Source organism: Oxyura jamaicensis, chromosome 7, assembly GCF_011077185.1.
Source record: "Oxyura jamaicensis isolate SHBP4307 breed ruddy duck chromosome 7, BPBGC_Ojam_1.0, whole genome shotgun sequence".
Classification (NCBI taxonomy): Eukaryota; Metazoa; Chordata; class Aves; order Anseriformes; family Anatidae; genus Oxyura; species Oxyura jamaicensis.
Window position 1 is genome coordinate 18,187,001 of NC_048899.1, and position 20,114 is coordinate 18,207,114.

At 43.4% G+C, this 20,114-nt stretch overlaps 1 long non-coding RNA gene across 1 annotated transcript; it reads right to left on the minus strand.

The window, feature by feature from the left end:
• Positions 1–826: 826 nt before the first annotated feature.
• LOC118169940 lies at positions 827–20,114 on the minus strand. Its single transcript, XR_004752382.1, has 3 exons — positions 20,105–20,114; positions 2,784–2,790; positions 827–875 (listed from the first exon to the last, which is right to left on the minus strand). It is a non-coding gene; the product is annotated as an uncharacterized LOC118169940 (long non-coding RNA).

A 20,114-nucleotide genomic window follows, 5' to 3' on the forward strand; every position in this document is an offset into this window, starting at 1 on the left:
GAATCCATTCTCTAAAGAGGCCTTCAGGGGCTTCATCTCTTACAGATGGTTACTTCAAAAGGAGGGAACGGAGGAGCCATCCCCCCGAGCAGATATCCAGACCCAGAGTAACTCCTCACTTCTTCAATCTGTTGGCAGGAAGAAAAGCAGCAGTAGCAGGCGTTTTTATGTTGTAGAAGAACAGCTCTCCTTGCTGGAGGATTAAAGACACAGACTAAGATCATGTGTCACTGGGGAGCAAGACAGATGCCTGAAAGATTTTCAGTCCATGGGAACTACATAACCATCCCAAGGCCCACCTTGGTCACTTTTCTACAGAAGATAATTCTAAAAGATGATTCCAAAGAAGATCATCCTAGAAATCATCCAGTGCAGATGACTCCAAGCAATGTGCACCCAGAGAGGAAAGCAAGCAGAACAGTTCAGGTGGCAGCAAAACAATCACTTTCTCTTGGCCAGCATTCCTTTCACAAGAAAAAGAGCAAAACCTAGCCATCCCATATGGATGCTGAGATACTCTCCCCCTTCTGATTGCTCTTGCTCACAGGTTCCAGGACCTCCATTCAGTGTCTCACCGAAGCACAGAATCATAGAATGGTTTGGGCTGGAAGAGAGATACAGACATTTACAGATCCCCCAGTGCCGCCCCTCAACCAGAGCAGGCCCCATCCAGCCTGGCCTTGGGCACCCACAGCTCCTCGGGGCAGCCTGGGACAGGGCCTCACTGCCCTCGTTGTGAAGAAATTCTGTCTAATTTCTACTATAAATCTACCCTTTCTTAGTTCAAAACCATTATCACTACTGTCGTATCACTATGTACCCTTGCAAAAAGTCTCTCCCATCTTTCCTATAAGCCCTCCTTAAGTATTGAAAGGCTTCCCTAAGGTCCCCCCAGAGCCTTCTATTTTCTTGTCTAAACAACACCATCTCTCTCAGCCTTTCTTCATTTCTCTTCTCTTCCAGGCAGTGTCCAGACAAATCCATTGCCAGACCCATCAAAAGCAGCTATTTTGAGCCATCTCACCTTGGATTCACGGATGCTTTCACCTCCTCCTCTCACAAATCTGTCCTTCCCTGGAACAGCACTAGTCATACCTTGTGATTTCATCCCAAAATGGAAACCAGCTGCAAGACCAAGCTATCTGCATCTCCCTGTCCGTCACTGAGCCACAGTCACAGTGGGGTGCTCAAAACGTCCTTCAGGCATCAGTGGGTCCCTCATCTTATGCACAGTGTTCAAAGCAAGACGGTCTCCAACTGGGTTTGGTGTTCACTGGCTGAAGCAAGAGATCCTATTTCTAGGCTTGCCCTAAATTCTGATCATAATTCAGTGGTGCATTAAGATCAAGGTTGCTTTGCCTACCTGTATGCATTTTAAAAGAGAGGATTTCTCTAGAGGAAGCTTTTAAAAGCAGTTGTTCATGTTGATCAGAAACCAGCTGATGTACAAAAATCTCAAGCACTAAGTTACAAAACACCAAAATAATAATAATAAAAAAATTGTAAACAGCAGCAAAAATACTTTTCATATTGGTCAAGTGCATACCAAAATCTGGTTGGAGTTCTCATCAAAGCAGTTTGGAACCCTGAAATCACAGGGTACCGTGTCCCATGTGACAGCATCCTGCAGAGTCACTTGTAAAGAAAAAATCAGGAGGAAGGTTCAGGCAGCCTGCTGGTGACTGCTCCTGCACTAAGGCATGTAGGTATGGGGTTGTGGAAGACAAGCTGGGTTTGTGGACCCCAAGAAGTGAGTCTAGACAAAATGGCTGCATCTCCATTCTTCTAGCAGACTGCTATGTTGCATGAGGAAGGAAGATTTTAAATAGGGAGAAGCAGGAAATAAAAGGAACGGGTGAGAAGAGGAAGAAGAGGAAGAGAAGAAACAACTAATGACTATTCATTTAGTACATAGAAACCAAGATGCCATTAATTAAGATGCCAAGGGAGGAGACAAAATTCTGTAATTGCATCTCCACCAATGTAAGGAGCCTGGGTAATAAACAAGAGAAATGGGAATTGCTCACTTACAGAGCATAAATTTGACCTAGTTGGTATCACTGAAACCTTCTGGGAGGAATTTGCATGATTAGAATGTATAAAAGAAATCAGTGCTCATAACCTGTTTGGGAAGGGGATGTATGTGCTCTGAAATGGCATTATCTTTTCAAGTCATGGATGGTTGGAGGGCTGTTATCTCCACCGCGTACTCTGCCAGCACACAGGGAGAGCACTAGCTGCTGTCTGCTCTTGAATGACTAGACTAGGGTGTCTGATGGGAGGGTCATTAGCCTCCTCCTCCGCAAAATGCGAAATAAATTCTTACCGGGGGAGCAGTCTGCATGATTCATCCTGACATTTGCAAAGCCTCCCCAGGACTGTAAGTCCTATATAAAAACTCTCAGGATTTACCAAAAGTGTCTCTAAAGCTGGGTTCCCTGCAGAGCCATGCTGACTTAGACTTTTGTCTGGGTAGAGAAATATGGAAACAGAGCTAAAATGAAAGTCAGTCTTTTCTTCAATGCAAGCAATCACATTAAGCTTTTAATGCCCTGACAAAGCAAATGCTAAATGAATGAAAAATCATCTTATGTGTTCAAAGGGGAAAACTTGAGACTTAACATAGTCAAGAGAAAATAGTTGTGAGAAAACAACCGTCAAAGTGAGGTTACTGTTCCTCAAAAAAAAAATAAAATAGTACTAGACAATCAGAAATATCATGATTCAAGGAAGATTGCTCTTCTAAAAACCTTGGGATGAAAGACCAGTGTAAGTGGTGAGACATGTAATCTTCATGAGTGGATAGAAAAGCAGGGATGGATTTGATGCAGTCAGTTATTTCACTTCTAATTTATATTGATTTGGAGCAGATAGGACTTAGATAATTCAACATCCAGCACAGTTCACAAAAACTTAAAGAATCTTTGCAATGGCATACCAAAAATAACATCGCTAAGCATAACGCAGAGAGCAGTTGTCTTCTGCATCTTTGTGGCCAACATCATTGGGAATAGCCACTGTGTTGGATTTCTTTTTCACCCTCCAAAGAACAATCATGCATTTGCTACTTACTTACTTTGGGGCCAATTGTTTCAAACAACATGAAATATCTTTGTAAGAACTGAACTTGCTGCAGCCTCAGTCCCTGACCTGGTACACCACACACTGACACTCCCAGCTCTTGCACTCCAGCATGCATTTCAAGAAAGTCCACAGGGGAAACCCCTCCAGCACTGCCAGATCTGTAGAATGTCTCAGATATAGTAATCCTTTGTGTCAAAACCCCATCTCTCAGTCATTCCCTCCTATATCCCCAAAACATAACTTTCTGTAATGTTTCTGTGCATGCCAATGGTGAGCCCATAGCACAGTTCTCCTCTACGGGGTACCTGATAATGTTTGTCTCTTCTCCACAGAAGCCTACATTCACAAGATTGGAAGGACATTCATGTCAGACAAAACAACTTTTCTAGTAAATTTTGACTCAATTTGATAATGGGTTTGAAAGCTATTGAGGTGTAAGGCATAAGGAAATAGACAGCTTAATTATATATCTCATTTCCTTAGAAAAAAACAAGCTAAAGGAAGCATTCAAGTTATGTTAAAAAATCTTTTAATTCCAAGCTGTAATGTTAAGTGCCAACCACTAACAACAGATAATATTGAAGTTAGGAATCTTTTTTAAACAAAGCCCCTGCAATGGACAGGTTGGTTCTTGAAAAGCCTTTGATCAAAAGTAGTCTCAAGATAACATGAAGGTACCTTGCACTTTTTATCCAGTCTTCAGTTCAGTGTTTTATAGATGCCCAGAATCAATTCTGGACACAAAGCAGTAGTCAGGATTAAAAATATTTAAAGGGCAATAATATTTCTTGCTACTAATTACATAAGCTTTATTAGGATAACATGGTATTTTGAAGTTTCTACTTATAAATTTGGTTGAGAGAGCTCATGCTGTTCTAAACACCAAAGGTCTTAGAAGCATGGCACAGAGCTGGGTATCACCATTTCGGTTACTATTATGTTGAAATATTAATTAATGTGTGCAATAGAACAAATTAAAGTTGTTAATTGACAGGTCTCAAGGTCTAATTATCAATAGGGAATCAGCAATTGGATGGTGTATGTTTAGGGAATCCTGTGGGGTTAACATATGTTATGCTAGCCCATGTTGTCCATCAAAACCAAATTATGGTGAAGTTTACAGATAATGGAAACCACGGGAGAAGTCTAAATAGCAAAAATATATAAATAAATGAAAATTTAAAAATAATTTTTTTTTTTTAAAAAAAGATCTCAAACTGCTACCAAGAGTCAGGTTCAAATACAGCCACATAAAGTCATATCTAGGAAGTGGAAAACCAGACTATTGTCAGAAAATGCAACTGCCAGCTATCATATCAAAAGAATAAGCAGGCATAAATTGTTAGTCAAAACCAAGTTCCATAGAACTTCCTAGCTAAAAAAGTTTTCACTCATTTCATGTATAACCTCAAGACATTGAAGAGAGAGTCATTTTCCTTTTTCTCTTTTTCCCCCCAGAGCATACTGTCCCCAGGGAGCGAGGTCATCACATATTCCCAAAAGAGTCAACTGTAAGAAAGAATCCCAATGAAGGTCTTGAGTGCCTGAGTTAGCTGGGCCACAAGGTTTCCACAGTAGTGGAAATTACCACTAAAGTAGTAATTGCAGACACGCACCAGGAAAAAGCACCAGGAATGACACAGGAAGCTTAAAATCGTACTCAGCCCCATGTGCTGGACTTATCACAACTGGTTCAGTTCTCATAGACTATGCAGGAGGTGCATGAGAGCATAGCTTGTTGTAAAAATCTAAACTCCAAAGATTCCTCAGTTCAGAAAACGACACAAGACATTATTCATCCTAAAATACCTTATCACATTTAGCCACTTCCAGCATGCACCACCACAATGTCCACATCATTCTAGGATGGAGTTTTTCATGTGCAAAGGTTATTTATTTTCCCAGCTCCCAAGAACAGCAGATGCTAGCAGTCTACTTTAAATCACTCAGCCTCTAAACTCATCAGCCACTCTCACCCACCCCTGTAATCGTGTCATGGTTTGCTGCAAATATTACTTGGTTACAGGAGCTCTGCACCTTACATTGTTCAGGGGTGCATGTTAGATTCCTCACCCTCTTCAAAACTGCAACCTAAATAGCCGTCCTGCCTGAAAATATTCACTACAGAGTCAAGAAAAAGAGAGTGAAAAACACAGCACAGACATATTTATATTCTTTTTACTTGGGTTCTCTCTCAATGCATTGTTAATGCAGCTACATATTCAGTGCTTCATTGTTCATCTCCAGGAAGACTACATATTTGCTCTTTGCATAAAAGGGAAATGACATGAAGGAGGTCTATTACTTTAATGACTTGCAGAAATAAATTTACTGCACGTGCCCTTGACTACCCAATTGGTATTATGCAGGTTGTCTACGAGCTGGATTGTTTCTTTCATTTACAAGCTTGTTTAAAGTGCTCTTATCTCTTCCACTCCAGATTGTTTTTAATACTATTTTAATAACATTGCTGCAGATGTCTGCTCACAGAAAGCTTAGCAAGTATTTTCCTAAAAAGCCACGTGGTGTTCAGCTTCTTAACTGTGTTCATTCATTTGGAGAAGAGACAGGGGTGTGGCTATCTGTGGTCATGACCTACAGTGCTGTTACAAATACTGAGCTTTCCTGTTTACAGACAACAGTGCATTTTAGAAGTGACGATTATATGTATAATTACAGATAATTATATGTATAAGTATCACAAATATGCTACAATGCAAAATGAATTGGCTTCAGCATTGTTGCTTGCAATCATCTGGTTCTCTCAGACTATGCAACAATAAGGTCTGCAATGTGATTGTCAACAGCAGTTAAGCCAGGTGAAAAAGATTAAATATACACTTGGCATGGTCTCTAATTCTGGAACTCTGTTTACTAACAAAATGTGTAAGTCATCTTCTTCTTCTTCCTCCACTGTCCCTGTTACCCAGCCTGGGGGGCTTTACAAAACATACAGACACATCCCTAAGGCTTACAGGGTATCCTCAGAGTTCTCAATTTCTGACAAGTAAATACATAGCTACTTTGATGCCTTCTGCCACAAATAAAGAGAGGGTAAAAAGACAAAGCAAGTTCTTCTGTTACAGGCTTTGCACAGTAAGTAAAATGTATCTCTGCATCAGCAGCTGAAAACTGCACCTTAGCACCCTCCCCCCCCAAGATGTTTTTTGGCTGTATACCCATTTTTCCATCAAGGCATCTTCAAAACTCACTATTTCATTTTATATGTAATGCATGTTGAAGTTTCCCACTGAAAAATTACTGTTCCCGTGCCCACTGCTGTGCTATTTTATGGAACAATTGTTTTGAGATATAGCAATGTAGAATAAGCAGAAGCTTAGTAAGCACAGCAAGCCACCAAAATTTGGAGACAATCAAAAATAATTTCACCAAGAAAGCTCCTTAGAAGAATACAATTGATTTTCCAGTCCTTTTCCAAGTCTTCCAGACCAAGTATTTTAATTAATAGTTATCCCACCTACTAAAATGCAATACCCTGTGCAATGTTAAAACTGAAGTGTTCAAAAAATAGAGGCAGTAAATTCTACCCACAAGGGCAATTCCCTATCACAGATGCACAGGGAAGCATACAGCAGAGAGCAGATATACTTTGCAGCATTTAACATGTGCTGAAAAAGCAACAATGACTATAATGCTGGAAGTGCTCGAGCAGATAAACATTACAAGACAGGAAAGCTTCTCGCTACAATGCTCCTTAAAGCATCAATTTTGTCTTTGCCTCATTTGCAAGACTGCTTGCCATTTAGCCTAAATCAACAGTTCAAGGCAGTGCTTTGCACAGCAAACAGCTAATAGGCCACAGAAAAGTGTTCTGCAAAAATTCAGCTCATAGCTAGCTCATCTGGGAGCTACTAAGAACCAGAAATTTAGACTCTGCTTTCACTGGCTGTGGCATGGGGATGGAAGCAGGTTTCCACGCAGGGCAAGCAGAGTGTGCCATGGTCATGGCAGAGCCACCTCCACCACCTTGATACAGGGTGGCCTCTGCCTGGCGAAGACTTGAGGAGAATGGAGGGCTAAACTCTCCCACCACCGTGCGTCTTTTTAGGCTGGTATTTTTGCAGCAAGCCCAGCAAAGGCCCTGTCCACTTCAAATTCAATTTACCCAGCACCAAGAGGTGGTCATCAACTGGGGAAAGAAAGCTCTTGTCAAAGCTTCAAACTGCAGAGAATTAGAAATGGAAAGATCCTGAGACTTATCAGAGAGCTCTATTAAGCTCCTTATTTGCTGTCAGAGTCTTCAGGCAGGATGCAGCCTGTTCTATATATAGACCCACTTAAAGCTTTAAAAAAAAAAAAAACGAAGTAGCTTAGAATACGGAATGGCATGAAGACAGACCCATAGCAGCAGAGACAGACACTATCAAGGTATCTTTTAAAAGCCAGCCTTTGCACCTCCAGGCCAAAGACCATTCCTGTTCCTGTGCAGGGCTTCTTGGGCAGTGGATTTTCAGCAGAGAGCTCCAAAGCTCTGCGGCACAAGTGCTGCAACACCATCAGGAATTCCTCCTCCTCCCTGTCCTGAGAGAATCTCGTCCAGTCCCTCCCCAGGAGGCAGCCTCTATTTGTGACATGCCCTGCAGCTAACTACTGCCTGTGACCTACACCTTGAGCAAAACCCTTTTCCTGGCTTTCTGTGCTCCCTACCAAGATTGCTGCAACCCAGCAGCTGCCAAGGGCTGGGTGCCCACCAGTTGTAATTGAAGTCAGCAGGAGCACAAATCTCACCTTGAAGGTGAAGCCCTTGAAGGATTTGTTACAGAGAAAGGCACCCTCAATTTCCTGCTGACCCTGACCTGCAGGCCCCCATCCCTTTGGGCTGGAAATGGCTGTTTAGGGTGAGGCCCAGCTCCGGCTGTGGTGCCTCAGGACACTGCCACCCAGGTTCTGAGAAGCTGCCCACATCGTCCCCAGCTCCTCCAGCAGCTGTTCCAGCCCTTCTTGTGTCAGGAGGCTGGTGTCTGTGGGTGGAGAACCCCCATCAGTCTGCTTAAGCACGAGTAGTTAAAAGTGGCAGAGCCTCAGACACAAGGGCTTATACCCTTTCAAAGCTCCAGTTCATTTTAATATTTATTCCAAGGGATATTCTTGTCATTTGTGCACATAAACCCCTTGGGAATCCTGAAGCCGTGGCTCATCAGAGACTTCTTACAGCAATAAATCTCACCGGCTGGTTATAAAACGCAGAAGTGCTTTTGATCGTGGGTCTCTGCCAGCTTGCAGGGTGGCTTTGTGCCTCTTTGTCCTCCCAGCAGAAATTAAGGTAAACAAGGTATTCTCTTTCCCTCCTCCATATGCCACTCACATGAACGTAGCTTTTTCCCCCACTCATTACCCTGAAGGCATAACGAAGATGACCTCCCCATGTTGGAGTGCCGAGAGCAGCTCCTGCACTCCCACTACCTGATGTAGGGGATGGTGTCACCCCTGGTGTTCACCACTACAGCAACCCAGGTGAAACCAAGCCCAGAGGGCACTTCCCTTTCCCTGCATGGTATAATACTGTCCATATAAACAGTTCTGTCCACAGGCAAGTCCAAAGGGCTTGTCAACAGCAAGGACAGGCAGAGGAGTGTCCGTTCCAAGTACACCATTGGTACGAACATCCTTTTGAGAACAGCCACTCTCACTTTACTCTGTAAGCCAGTTCAACTAAATCAAATAAAAAGTTAGTCTGGTTCCAAAAGAGTGACTAGATTCACATTTAGTTCCTCAAATTCATCTGGATTAATTTTCACTGTGGACATAAAACACAGTATCCTTACATCAATATATTTCCCTGGTTAGTACGTAGAAATGCAAGGAAGATATCCAGCTGACCCTTCACATCAGCTTGGCAGGGGACCAAGCCGCCTTGCAGCCATCTTTAGAAGCAATGCACTAGAGGGCCCCAGGAAGGCAGACTGAGTCAGCTCTCTAGTCCTCAGCAGGACAAACAATTCTAATTTGGACGCTGCTCTTTAATACAGTTTTCTTCTGCTTTTGAGAAGTCTGTTTTAAGACAAAATGAAAGCTTTGAAGCAGTACTGAGTCCTAACAAGCCTTGAATCACAGACAGTGTCCTCCCAGCACTGCAGCTTTGAAGATGCCTCCCTCTTCACCCTAGCAGTTGTTACACCACGGTGCTGTCCTCACAGCACTATTATAGCCTGGGTTTGGACTGCTTTGGGCAGCCTGATTTATGTTTTCAAACCTGCAGGAGCATCCCCTGCAGCCAGGTGAGCTAACCCGAAGGGGGCTCAGCTAAGGGTGGATGCTGCAGTGTGGTAAGCATCATGGACAGGTACAACCACCACGCTCTGTCCACCTGAAGGGACTGTCCATATCTAGTCACAGGATGGCCTGTTTTCCTTTATCACAAGTGTGACTGCACAAAGCAAGCAGAGCAGGCACCAGCTTTGAGACTGATGCAACCTGAACGTACCTGGAGAATACCACGGAGTCAGCATTGATGCCAGTGCACTCGTCTCACTCGTGGAAACCTCAGAAGAGTCTCTAAGATCCCCTGAAAAACAACCCAGAAGCTCCCCTTGGCCAAGTGTGTTAACATTACCAACCCCTGAGATCCATCGTGCCATGCAAGTCCACAGAGACTCCAGAAACCATGACCTCCATCTCCCACACAGAAGAAACCATTCCCCAGCAGCTACGTGGATCTGACTCCATCTGAAACAAAAAACCTTCTGTTGCCACTAACAGTGATCTCAACAGTCACAATGCCAATCCATAGGCACGCCAAGCTTTCCAAGCAAACACAGAAGTTGTTTAAAGGAAGAACTAGGGCAGATTTTCTCCCCAAGAGCTCAGACACCACCATAATTTTAGAATCAATGTGCACGTGGTATCTGTTTGTAAACTGTTTGCAAACTAACACACTTAGGGTCCTCACGCAAGTACATATGATACACACTGACCAACTCTTTTTCACTGATACAACATTAATTGAAAAAGCGTAGGGTGCATCTTGGAAGATAAAGAAAAAAATAAAGAAAAATGCCACCTAATTAGCTAGAGGTGATCCATCCATGATTAGGTTGCGTGATCCAAGAAATCGTAAGTGTTCAGCTCTGTGCTGAACACGTGTGAAAGGTTTGAGAAGCAAGTGGCAGATCAAGTTCAAAGACCCTGGAAGTCATTTGCGATAAGTTTAAATTATACAAAGCTTTATTTCTGAGCTGAGTCCCGGAGCAAGTACTGATGACATTCAACTGAGCTCTAGAGTAAAAATGTCTAATATCATACTTAAAAAAAAAGAGATGACTGAATATTTTCTAATACTTGTACACAATAAAATTTATGAAACAGATAACAAAAGCCATCCTTCTTCATTTAGAAGTCACGGCTTTTGCCTTTTGTTAAATTTAATTGCTTCCCCCATGGCTTTAAATCAAGGGCAGATTCTAATAAAAGTAATTATTTTGCCGTGCAGCTAGCATGGCAAAGCTGCATGATAAAGGTTAATCTACTAAGTGATGGCAGCTACTAAATGAATGTGATAAGTCCCATTAATAACTCCATGGCAAAGATGGGGCTTGAATTTATATATTCATTGACACAAAGCCAGCACCCGGTGACTTGCTGGGTCTAGTGTCTGGGTGTCATTGCCCCAGCTAACCATGGTGCCAGGACACACAAGACAATTTCCACGAGGTCTCACTGCATACCAGCCTGATGCCAAGCTACCTGCTGATGACAGCCACAAAAATGCTGGAAGCCTGCTCATTGCCCACATCGCTCACTCGCAGACCCAAGAACGTGCAGACTACTCTGTGGTCTGCCAAGGCGAAGGGCCAGCACCTTGCTGCTCCTGCAAGGAAGCAGCATCCGCCCTACGATCAGCTCGATCTTTTTTTTTTTTTTTTTTCCCCCCATGGGAAAGACAAGCAGGGGTAGGAGGCTCCTAAAAACCATGACATGAAAGGGGACAGGGTGCAGGAGGAAGGGGGGAGTTATACTGCTTCAAAAAGCTCATTTTTTTCTGTTCTTTCTCACATTTCACGTCTTCTCCATGCAGACCAGCAGCCCTGATGTGCAGCATTTTCTGGGCAGAAGGCTGCTGGTGTCACTCAAAATAATGGGAGAAAAAAAAACAGAAGATTTAAAAATGAACTTTTTTTTTTTTTTTTTTTTTTTTTTTTACTAACACCTTCTTTCAGAGGTTTGACAGTCTACTGGTGGATTTTGCCACTTCTACCACTTACAACCTGTGTGTTCAGTTATACAGTAACAGCATTGCCATTCATTACACACTAGCTGTGATTTTAGGTACCAACATTCAGCCCAGGACATGGTGCATTCAGTTGTAGAATTGTGGTTTTAGTTATCAACTAGAAACACGGAATCTGATTTGAGAAGAGCACTGTAGACATTTCATAGAAAGCTAGACTAGCTGTCTTCTCAAATACAGTTGAGTTGTAAAACACAAATGACTCTGGAATCAGGCAAGCAAAAAGGTGAGAATTAAAACCCTAACACTGCAGCTATTTTTAATACAATACTGAGAGCAACGCCCTCCAAATGACAATACACATGTTCTATGAATAAACTAAAATACAGCCTTTTGCACATGCCTGCCCCTCTCCCAAGGAAGCTGCCACCTGCATGTTGGAAGGATTATTTTCCATGTGGGAGGCCAAGGAGGGATGAGAAAGAAAAATCCCAGAAATCTACTAGCAAATGCAGTCAAATGTCAGGTTGTCTCCTGTTCCAGTAAGCAGAGGTAGTGCACGTTGAACAGCTCTGGCAGGGGAAAGCAATGGCTTTCTAGCTTTATACATTAATCCTACCTAAACTCTTCTTGCAGTACACTGTCTGGGGACAAAGGGGGGTATGTTTTTCCTGCTCTCCATCCCAGGCAGCCATAATCAGCAAGATCCATGGTTTTTAGGACATTTTAAGCAGTGGGAGGGGGACACGAGGAGTTCAAGCACAGCTTGCTTTACACCTCCTATGTGCAGCGAAAAACAAGTGCATCGAAACCAGCAGGCTTTCATCTGTTCTGTTCCTGAAACTCATGTTTCAAGATTGGGAACCTTCAGGCCAAGGGTCAGGGCTGCATTGTGCCTTGAGATCCTTCAGGAGGTGGTGGCAGGAGTCCCATGGCTCCTGGGAGGCTTCAGTGCCTCCAACGTTTGGAGGCAGCCAGCGGCTGTCCCCCCTTCTCTCTGCAAAGCTGGGGAGGGTAAAGCCAGAAGACAAAGCAGCAGTAGTTTAACACTGCTCTGATGTTTGCTGGTGGAGCAGGTCAGAGGGGGGCTGCAGCAGGAGAGCATGGAGTGGAGGGGGCAGCTGTTCCTTCACTGGAAGGAGCTTTTGCTCTCAGGCTAAAGCCTCTTTCAGGCTCTTGGCCAGGCTGTGGTAGCTGAAATTTTTAGCAGGTTTGGACATAACAATAGTTAATGGGATGAAAAAGGTGCATTTTGGGTTGAAGGAACGATGTAAAGGGGTTACCTGCTTTAGCCTGAGAGAAGAGATGCTGCAAGCTCTGCTTTGTGCCCTGGACTACGCCTCTGCTTGCTCTGCACTTTCATCTACATTTCTATGTGATGGAAGAAACCTGAGTTAAATACTCTGCCACCACGCCACATGCACCTGCCTGCCTCTGTCTGAGAGGCACTCAAAGGTCATAGCTCCACCAGGAGAACATCAGCAGCAGAACACACCTGGGAATTTCCATGCCAGCTCCTGGGGAGGTGGAGATTGAAAGATCTGGCTGAAGCCTCTTTGTTCCACACAAAGGGACGACTGCTGTGTTCCCCAACTGCTTCAATATTTGCCTTTAACTCAAACCTACCTTCCTGCTAGCACGTAACCCCTTTACATTGTTCCTTCAACCCAAACTGCACCTTTTAACCCCATTAACTATTGTTATGTCCAAACCTGCTAAAAATTTCAGCTACCACAGCCTGGCCAAACTAAGTCCCTGTCTCAGGTAGTTCCCAGACTGGATGTCCTAACGCCACTTTTTTTTCTTTTTTTCCTGTTAATGCACAGCCACAACCAGCACCACCACTACCATCTCCCCACTACTGCCCCGGGTCTGAGTGCTGAAGGCCAGCCAGAGCAGCAGCAGCAGCAGACACAGCTGCTCCTTGCAAATTGTACTGAAAAGTCATGCAGAGCTCAAATATTCCTGGTACTAGAAAGAAAAAGCAGCTAGTTATCTCTGCAGTTCTAGCAAGTGAGAGCCTAAAAGATGTAACACTGCTGCCAGCTTAGCTACACATCCAAAAATAAATGTGCTTTCCTGGTCGTGGTGAGTGAATGCATGTCACTGAGGAAAGCGAAATCAAAATTGAAAGCTGGCGAGGAAGAGAGATTTATTCAGACTACGCCTGTCATTAGGGTCCGTTCCTATTTAGGGCTGTGCTATTGCCCAGGGGCCACCTGGGAAACATGAGTAGCCACATCTGCAACTAGCAGGGAACTTGGAAAAGCACAGGTGCTGTTTGTAGCCTTTGTAGCCGAAGTAGCCAGGCAAAGACAATTGAATTTAGCTCAAAGAGGACACCCAGACCCAAAACTCCGCTGCTCTTCATGTGTTCCAGCATCACAGCACTTGCCAGCATGCTCAGCAAAGGGCAAGGGCTGTGCCTGGGTTCCCAGTGAGCAGGGTCAGAACAAGTGGCAATTTTCCTGGAGCCCCCTTGAGTTTAATCAAGGCTTCGTGAGATAAATGAATTGGTATCAACTGTGCTGCCACAGTGCCACTGCTCCCTCATTGCTGCTCCAGGGGACAGGTTATGGAGGAGGCGAGTAATAACTCAGGGACACAAGAGGATGATGTTTTGAGAGGGAAAGGATCCGGCCTCAATGCACTGGACAGAAACTGCAGCAGTCCCTGGTGCAAAGAGATCAAGTTTAAGACAAGGCAGAGCAGTTAAATAAATTTATAGGCTGACTCAATTCGCAATGTCTGGTAGCAGTAAAAATAAAGATGCATTTTAACTGGTGTTTTAGTGTGACCAGTTACACAGCCATATGGCTAGAATCAGGACACAAGTACATCCTATTTCCCTGTCCAACTCTTTCCTGTGTGTGCATGTTTGTTGTTGCTTTCTACAGTACTACTGCTAAGAAAATTAGAGTCTGGAATTATCAAAATGGAGAGAAAGCAGTGCCCCACGCACCCCTAGTGGGGGTGCAGCTCTGCTACTTTCAGTCTGGTCATGCCACACAAATGTGTTTCGTACACTTCTTCTAGCTGTGCATCGCAGCTAAGTCTGAACTCCATGGATAGTTTGCATGGGAAAATTGGGGCCATCAGAGGAGCTGTCTAGATGAGTGGCATCATCAGTATCCTGCAATGGTCTCTCCGATCAGTGTGTGGGCTGTCTGGGCTCACAGCATCATTAACACCCACACAGACCCTGAGGCAGGGTGAGATGGGAGGCTGGGAATCTTCTTCTCATCCAACTTGCTTCATCTGTGTCCAACATCAAGCAGCCTTTGCCCTGTGAGCTGATCTGACCATCCATGCAGTTACAACCTTCCAAGCACTAACCTCAGTTTCAAGAATTTACACTAGATGGGCTGTACTCCTTACATAAAGATGAATGAAATGACCAAAGCAGTTGCAAGACTATATGCTGCAGTTCCTACGTCTCTAGGCAGAGACCTGTGTGATGAGAAAACAATATATATGAATATACATGGCAATATATAAAGACCCTTCAAGGGCAGAACAACACCTGTAGCATTGATGAAAGCTTTCCAGAGGATGGCAGATTCGTCTTTCAAAGTCCTCCTCCTGCCTAACTATCTCCTATTCATTTACCTTTTAAGTGCACTGTTATTTGTGCTTAATCAGTCTACAGGATTGCTAAAGGTTGATCCACAAGATGGTAGAAGTGACCCCTGTGGTAGGCATCAGACACCAGTCACCTCCCTGAATTCACACTGGTGTGGTGCTGCCAAAACTGGGACAGCCAGGTTCCCTTCAGGCAGTAACGAATATACCGAAGGATGGCTCCAGGATTTCATCCCTCTTGGCACATCCCAGGCATCATTTGCTGAGAGAATGCCTTTAAATATTCTAGACACACTCTCAAACTCGTTTTCTCTATGTGTCCTCTAAAGGTGAAAGATTTATAGGAAACTATTCTTGGTGCCTCTAACCTGAAGAGATGTTAAATTTCTAAAGGGATCTGACGTTAAGAGCTTTCTACCGTGTTAAAGAAAAAAAACTGAGCTAAAACTGAAAGTTTCATTTCTTATTTTTATGGCCACTTTAAGGATCTTTGAAGAAAGACTAATGAAAAGCAATTGCTAGCATATGAGTGGAGTATGTCTTCTTTGTAGCATTCACCATGTTCCACATAGCTCATTGCTCTGTTCCCTAGCTCAGACAAGCTTGGTGAATTTCTGTGCCTGCATTGCAGCTGGGCAAAGTAAAGCAAAGGTTTCTTTTCCATTCTCTAGCCACTAGGAACTTCACCAGACCACCACGACTTCTCAAATATAATGGATTGTGGCTCAGTAACTTCACATGCCACTTCTCTCAGGACCCTTGGATGCATCTCATCAGGTCCCATGGACTTGTGCACCCCCGGGTTCCTTAGATGGTCTCACACCTGATCTTCTCCAACAGTGGCTGGCTCATCATTCTCCCAGTCCCTGCCTCTGGATTCTGTGAATTGGGCAGTGTGGTAGAGCACTGAGGCAAAAAACTTGAGTACCTCAGCCTTTTCCATGTCAGCTGTAGCCAGCTCTCCTGTTTTGCTCATGGGGGGGTACAGTTTCTTTCACCTTCCCTTGCTGTCTTCCATACCTGAAGAAACCCTTCTTGTTATTTTTTACATCTCTAGCCAAGCTCTGTTTGGGTCTTTGTTTTCCTGATCCCCTCTCTGCATTCCCGGGCCATATTCCTCTGATATTCCCAGGATGTTTATATCTGCTTCCACTGCCTGTGCACTTCGTTTCTGTGTTTTAGTTTGGCTAAGAGGTCTTGACTTTGCCAAGCTCGTCTCCTGCCTGCCCTGCCCAACCTCTTGCATCTCACAACTGCAAGCTCTTGTGCCTACACACACATACACACACAGAAAAACCCTAAACACAAAAACTTGCATTTTTTGACATAGGAATCAAGCTTAATATCTCACTGGGGAAAATGTAAGACTAATTGCAGCCCAGTGCTTCAGTCTCTAGAACAGAGCCCTGAGGCTGAGCCTCGTCAGGGAGGCATCAGCAAAAGATGACACTTTAGCAGTGTCTACCACAGGGAAAAAATACCTTTGGATTTTCAGCTAGAAACAGAGTATTTGGTAAAAAGAAAGCTCACTCTGCCTCATTTATATCAGAGAGTGAGAAAGAGTACATCCAAGCTGACTGTGTTCTGTAAAGTGGCATACTAATGAATACAAGGCCAAACTTTAGTGCTAACCAAAAAGCACAGCTTCTGATTCTTCACAATTTTAATTGGTTTCATTCCCAAAAGGAATATTTCTGTAAACCCGAAGCTCTGAGTTCCTGGCAGTTGCAGAGGGATAGAAAGAAAAAAAAAAAAAAAAAAAAAAAAAAAAAGCAGACAGCAATTCTAGAGAGAGATCTTTAAATGACAAAACTAAACCTTGGATACTTCAGTTGGTTTTTGTGTGGAAAAGCAGTAATGAAATTTCATGGTTCCTTCACAGCCACAATAGGACTGGTTGAATTTGAGCAACCTTCAGTGAAAAACATATAAAACAGTATTTTTTTCTTTTCAAAGAAAAAAAGCTTTCTACTACAAAAAGAAAGAGAGATAGGGAGAGGGAGGAGAAGTTAAAAAGAAACTAAAAAAAAATAAATAATTGCCTTTTTTTTAAATCAAAGAATTTTTCCTCCCCTGAGGCAACAAAAGTAAAGATAATCCTGAAAAAGCTGAATGAAGATAAAATTTTTTGGAGGTTCACATGTGGACTTGACCTAGATACAGTTACATTTCTTGTGATTAATTCATGGGTTGTAGTTTTATACAATACTGCTCAAACTCCAGCTCTAAAACAAATTAGACAAAGAGTCATATTACTCTCTCTTAGCTCTTGATAGATCACTGAGTACCTGAATATTTAAATTATTTGAAATAGCCCATGATTTATTCTTTGACCCTTGAATCCTGCTTTGAATCAGGTTTTTTCCTTTGTGCCTTGCAAACTGCATTAGTGTATAAAGGGACTGGGATACTAAAGAGATATTAAACCCTTTGCCAACCTGTGGAAATCCGGGGGAGGCAGCCAGGTGCTCATACCCACACTGCACACTCAAATCCACCTGAAAGATTATTTAAAGCTCTTAAAGCTAAGAAAGCAGATGAATAAGGATTAAAAATAATAATAGTAAATAAATGTAGGTGAACAGAGATACTGCTTCTTGAGAGGCCCAGATACATGTGTTTTGCTCATCCCCAAGCAGGCTGCCAGACTCTTAAAAAACTCCAAAAGCTGCTCGAGTCCTGAATCAGAGTTATTTTTCCACTTCTGCTCTTATCTAGAGTGGGGTTTCTTATTTCTACAAACAGCTTCTAGTCTCTTGTCCCTTTCCTATGCCACCTGAGATGCCCCCAGCCATCTGAAGACAGCTCCTGTGGGTCTCTGTCCCACTCGAAAGTGGCAGGGACAGCATTTACACGGCCGTGTCTTCAAGAGACTGGCAGCACGTGCACATACCATGACCCAACCTGACTTTATCTGGCTCCTAACGCAGCTACGCAATGCTGCATAGCCATCGTCTTTCAACACAGCTGGCTGCAAGCCAAAGATAAACATTTATGGCACATACAGTAGGGAAGAAGTAATTTTTATTAGAAAAACTGAGCCTCCTTAGACAGATTTCTTTCCTGTGAGACACAGCCTCTGAGATCTGAAAGCAAGGAAAATGCTCTGATCTCCCTGATGGGTCCCTGGATGATAAACACTTGCCAAACTTTAGGCAACCGTTTCACTCAATTAGATGAAAAATAATAAATTATAATATCCCTGCCAAGGCATAGCTAATCTGAAGGCTGTCTTGAAAATTAAAAACCCTGCTCTGACTTGACAGATGTGAGCATCTAATCGCATTGTGATTCTTAACCCTACTTGAGCTGGCTTCTGAAATTTCTTCCATTTTTACCAATTAAACTTTCCCAGCTCACCTTTTCTCAGCTTTGATTGTTTCATTAACATTCTCCTAGCTACCTGAGCAGCCAGAGCTAATTTATGGCATTCTGTGATTTCTGGCAAGCACTGAATCCATTACTGCTAGCCTGAGCAATCAAGGGTGGCAAAAACTGGACAGCACTGTATTACGCCAAGGGACTGCTCAGCCAGGTAGAAGTTCCCAGAACAGCAAATTACTGGCTCCACTGCTTACCCTCCAAACACACTTACTTAGGTCACTGAACCTGGCAGCAAGAAAAGAAGCCTATACCAAAATGCTGTCTGTAAGGGTGGCTCTCGACACATCTGTTCTTCTGGAAGCCATAAATTTGATAAAGTTCAGGATTTTCCTTGTTAGCCCAGGCATTTCAGTGAGCTGGGCCAACTGTACTTTTTGCTTGCACTAATACTAGCAGAAGCACCTAAAAACAAAACAAAACAAAAAAACAACAACCCTGGATTCACAAGAGCCCCTTTTTCTTCTTCTGCCAATATCCCAACATGTGAATGTGAATGCAGCCTCCCTATCCCCCAGTGGCCAGAAAAACGCAGCTTTTATGCAGCGAGAAATAGGGCAGACGGCTTCACCTTGCAAATGCCTCTAGTCTGGTAGGCAGCTGTTGACAGGGCTTGTCTCTAATCTTTGAGTGGAGGACAGGAGGTAAAAGTCTTAGAGAAATTAACTTTATGCTGATTGACTTAATGACTCTGATTCAGTTACCATAAATTTTCTTCTGCAATCGTGTACATAATCTGTCCGATTTCAGTGCAATCTCACATGGTCCTATCTCTGCTGCCAGCACGTGGCCTGAGTCTTCACTGTTGTCATTTCAAAGCTCATACATTATTTTATTTCCTCTACGAAGTGTGAGCCAAACAAGGGAAGCCCAAACTTTTGCATGGTGAAGCAGTAAATTCTCTGTGGACGTGTGAGCTTTGCACCAGTGTTTGAGTTCACCCTTTGTAGGATACTACATGAGGCTTTCCTCAGAAAACACAGTGCAAGGAGTTTAACCAAGTTTCTGACAAGCATATGCTAGATTAGGGATTGCTGTTCTGGCGTTGCAAGCTCCTGAGGAAGACAAACATCAAGGCGTTCACAGGTTCTGTTTCAAATTCCCTTTATCTCAGCTCATTAGTTTTCTCATGGCCATTTGTGGGACAAAATATAAGGTTGCTTTGAGGAAATGGAATTAATCATCTATGTATGTCCACTAAGTATGAGTGTGACAGCACTTTGAGGTGCACGGGATGGAGAAGGGACCACAAGTTTTGGGCGCTGTTGCTTTCACCAATCTCATATGTTTGATGAGTGTCTTAGACATTTCCAGGCACAGGCAGACCACACTCTCCACCCTCCACTTACCACCATCAGCCCTGTGCTGATACCACAAAGAAATGGGCCCTGGTAGGACCAGGTTGTGGGCTTGTCCTCTGTGCTCACTGCAAGAGCTTTGGGCAGAAGGCAGTTCTGCTGGAGAGCAGCTGGAATAAGGAAAACAAAATTGATGCCTACTGACACAGGATCCAGACACAAAATCGCTCCTCTTTCTGATGCCTCTTTCCATTTCAGCACAGATGCAAACAGCGTGCTTGGAATTGCCATCTTGGCACAAGTGAACTTGATAGTTACCCAGCTTGGAATATGTTATAAAACACTACAGAACACGGAAGTTTTTTGACCAAAACTTGACAAAAAAACAATGCATCTCAATGCTGTTTAAGCTGTAGTTTCTAAGGAAAGAAGTTTCAGTTTTAAAAAGCTTCCAAGCAGCTCTGACAGGGGTTTTTACCTCGCCACCTGTCTGTCTTCTTGTCTCCTCTGAGCAGGCAACACAGCATCATAGCAACAGGCAAGGTACGTGAACTCTTATTCAAATACCTACGATATCTCCC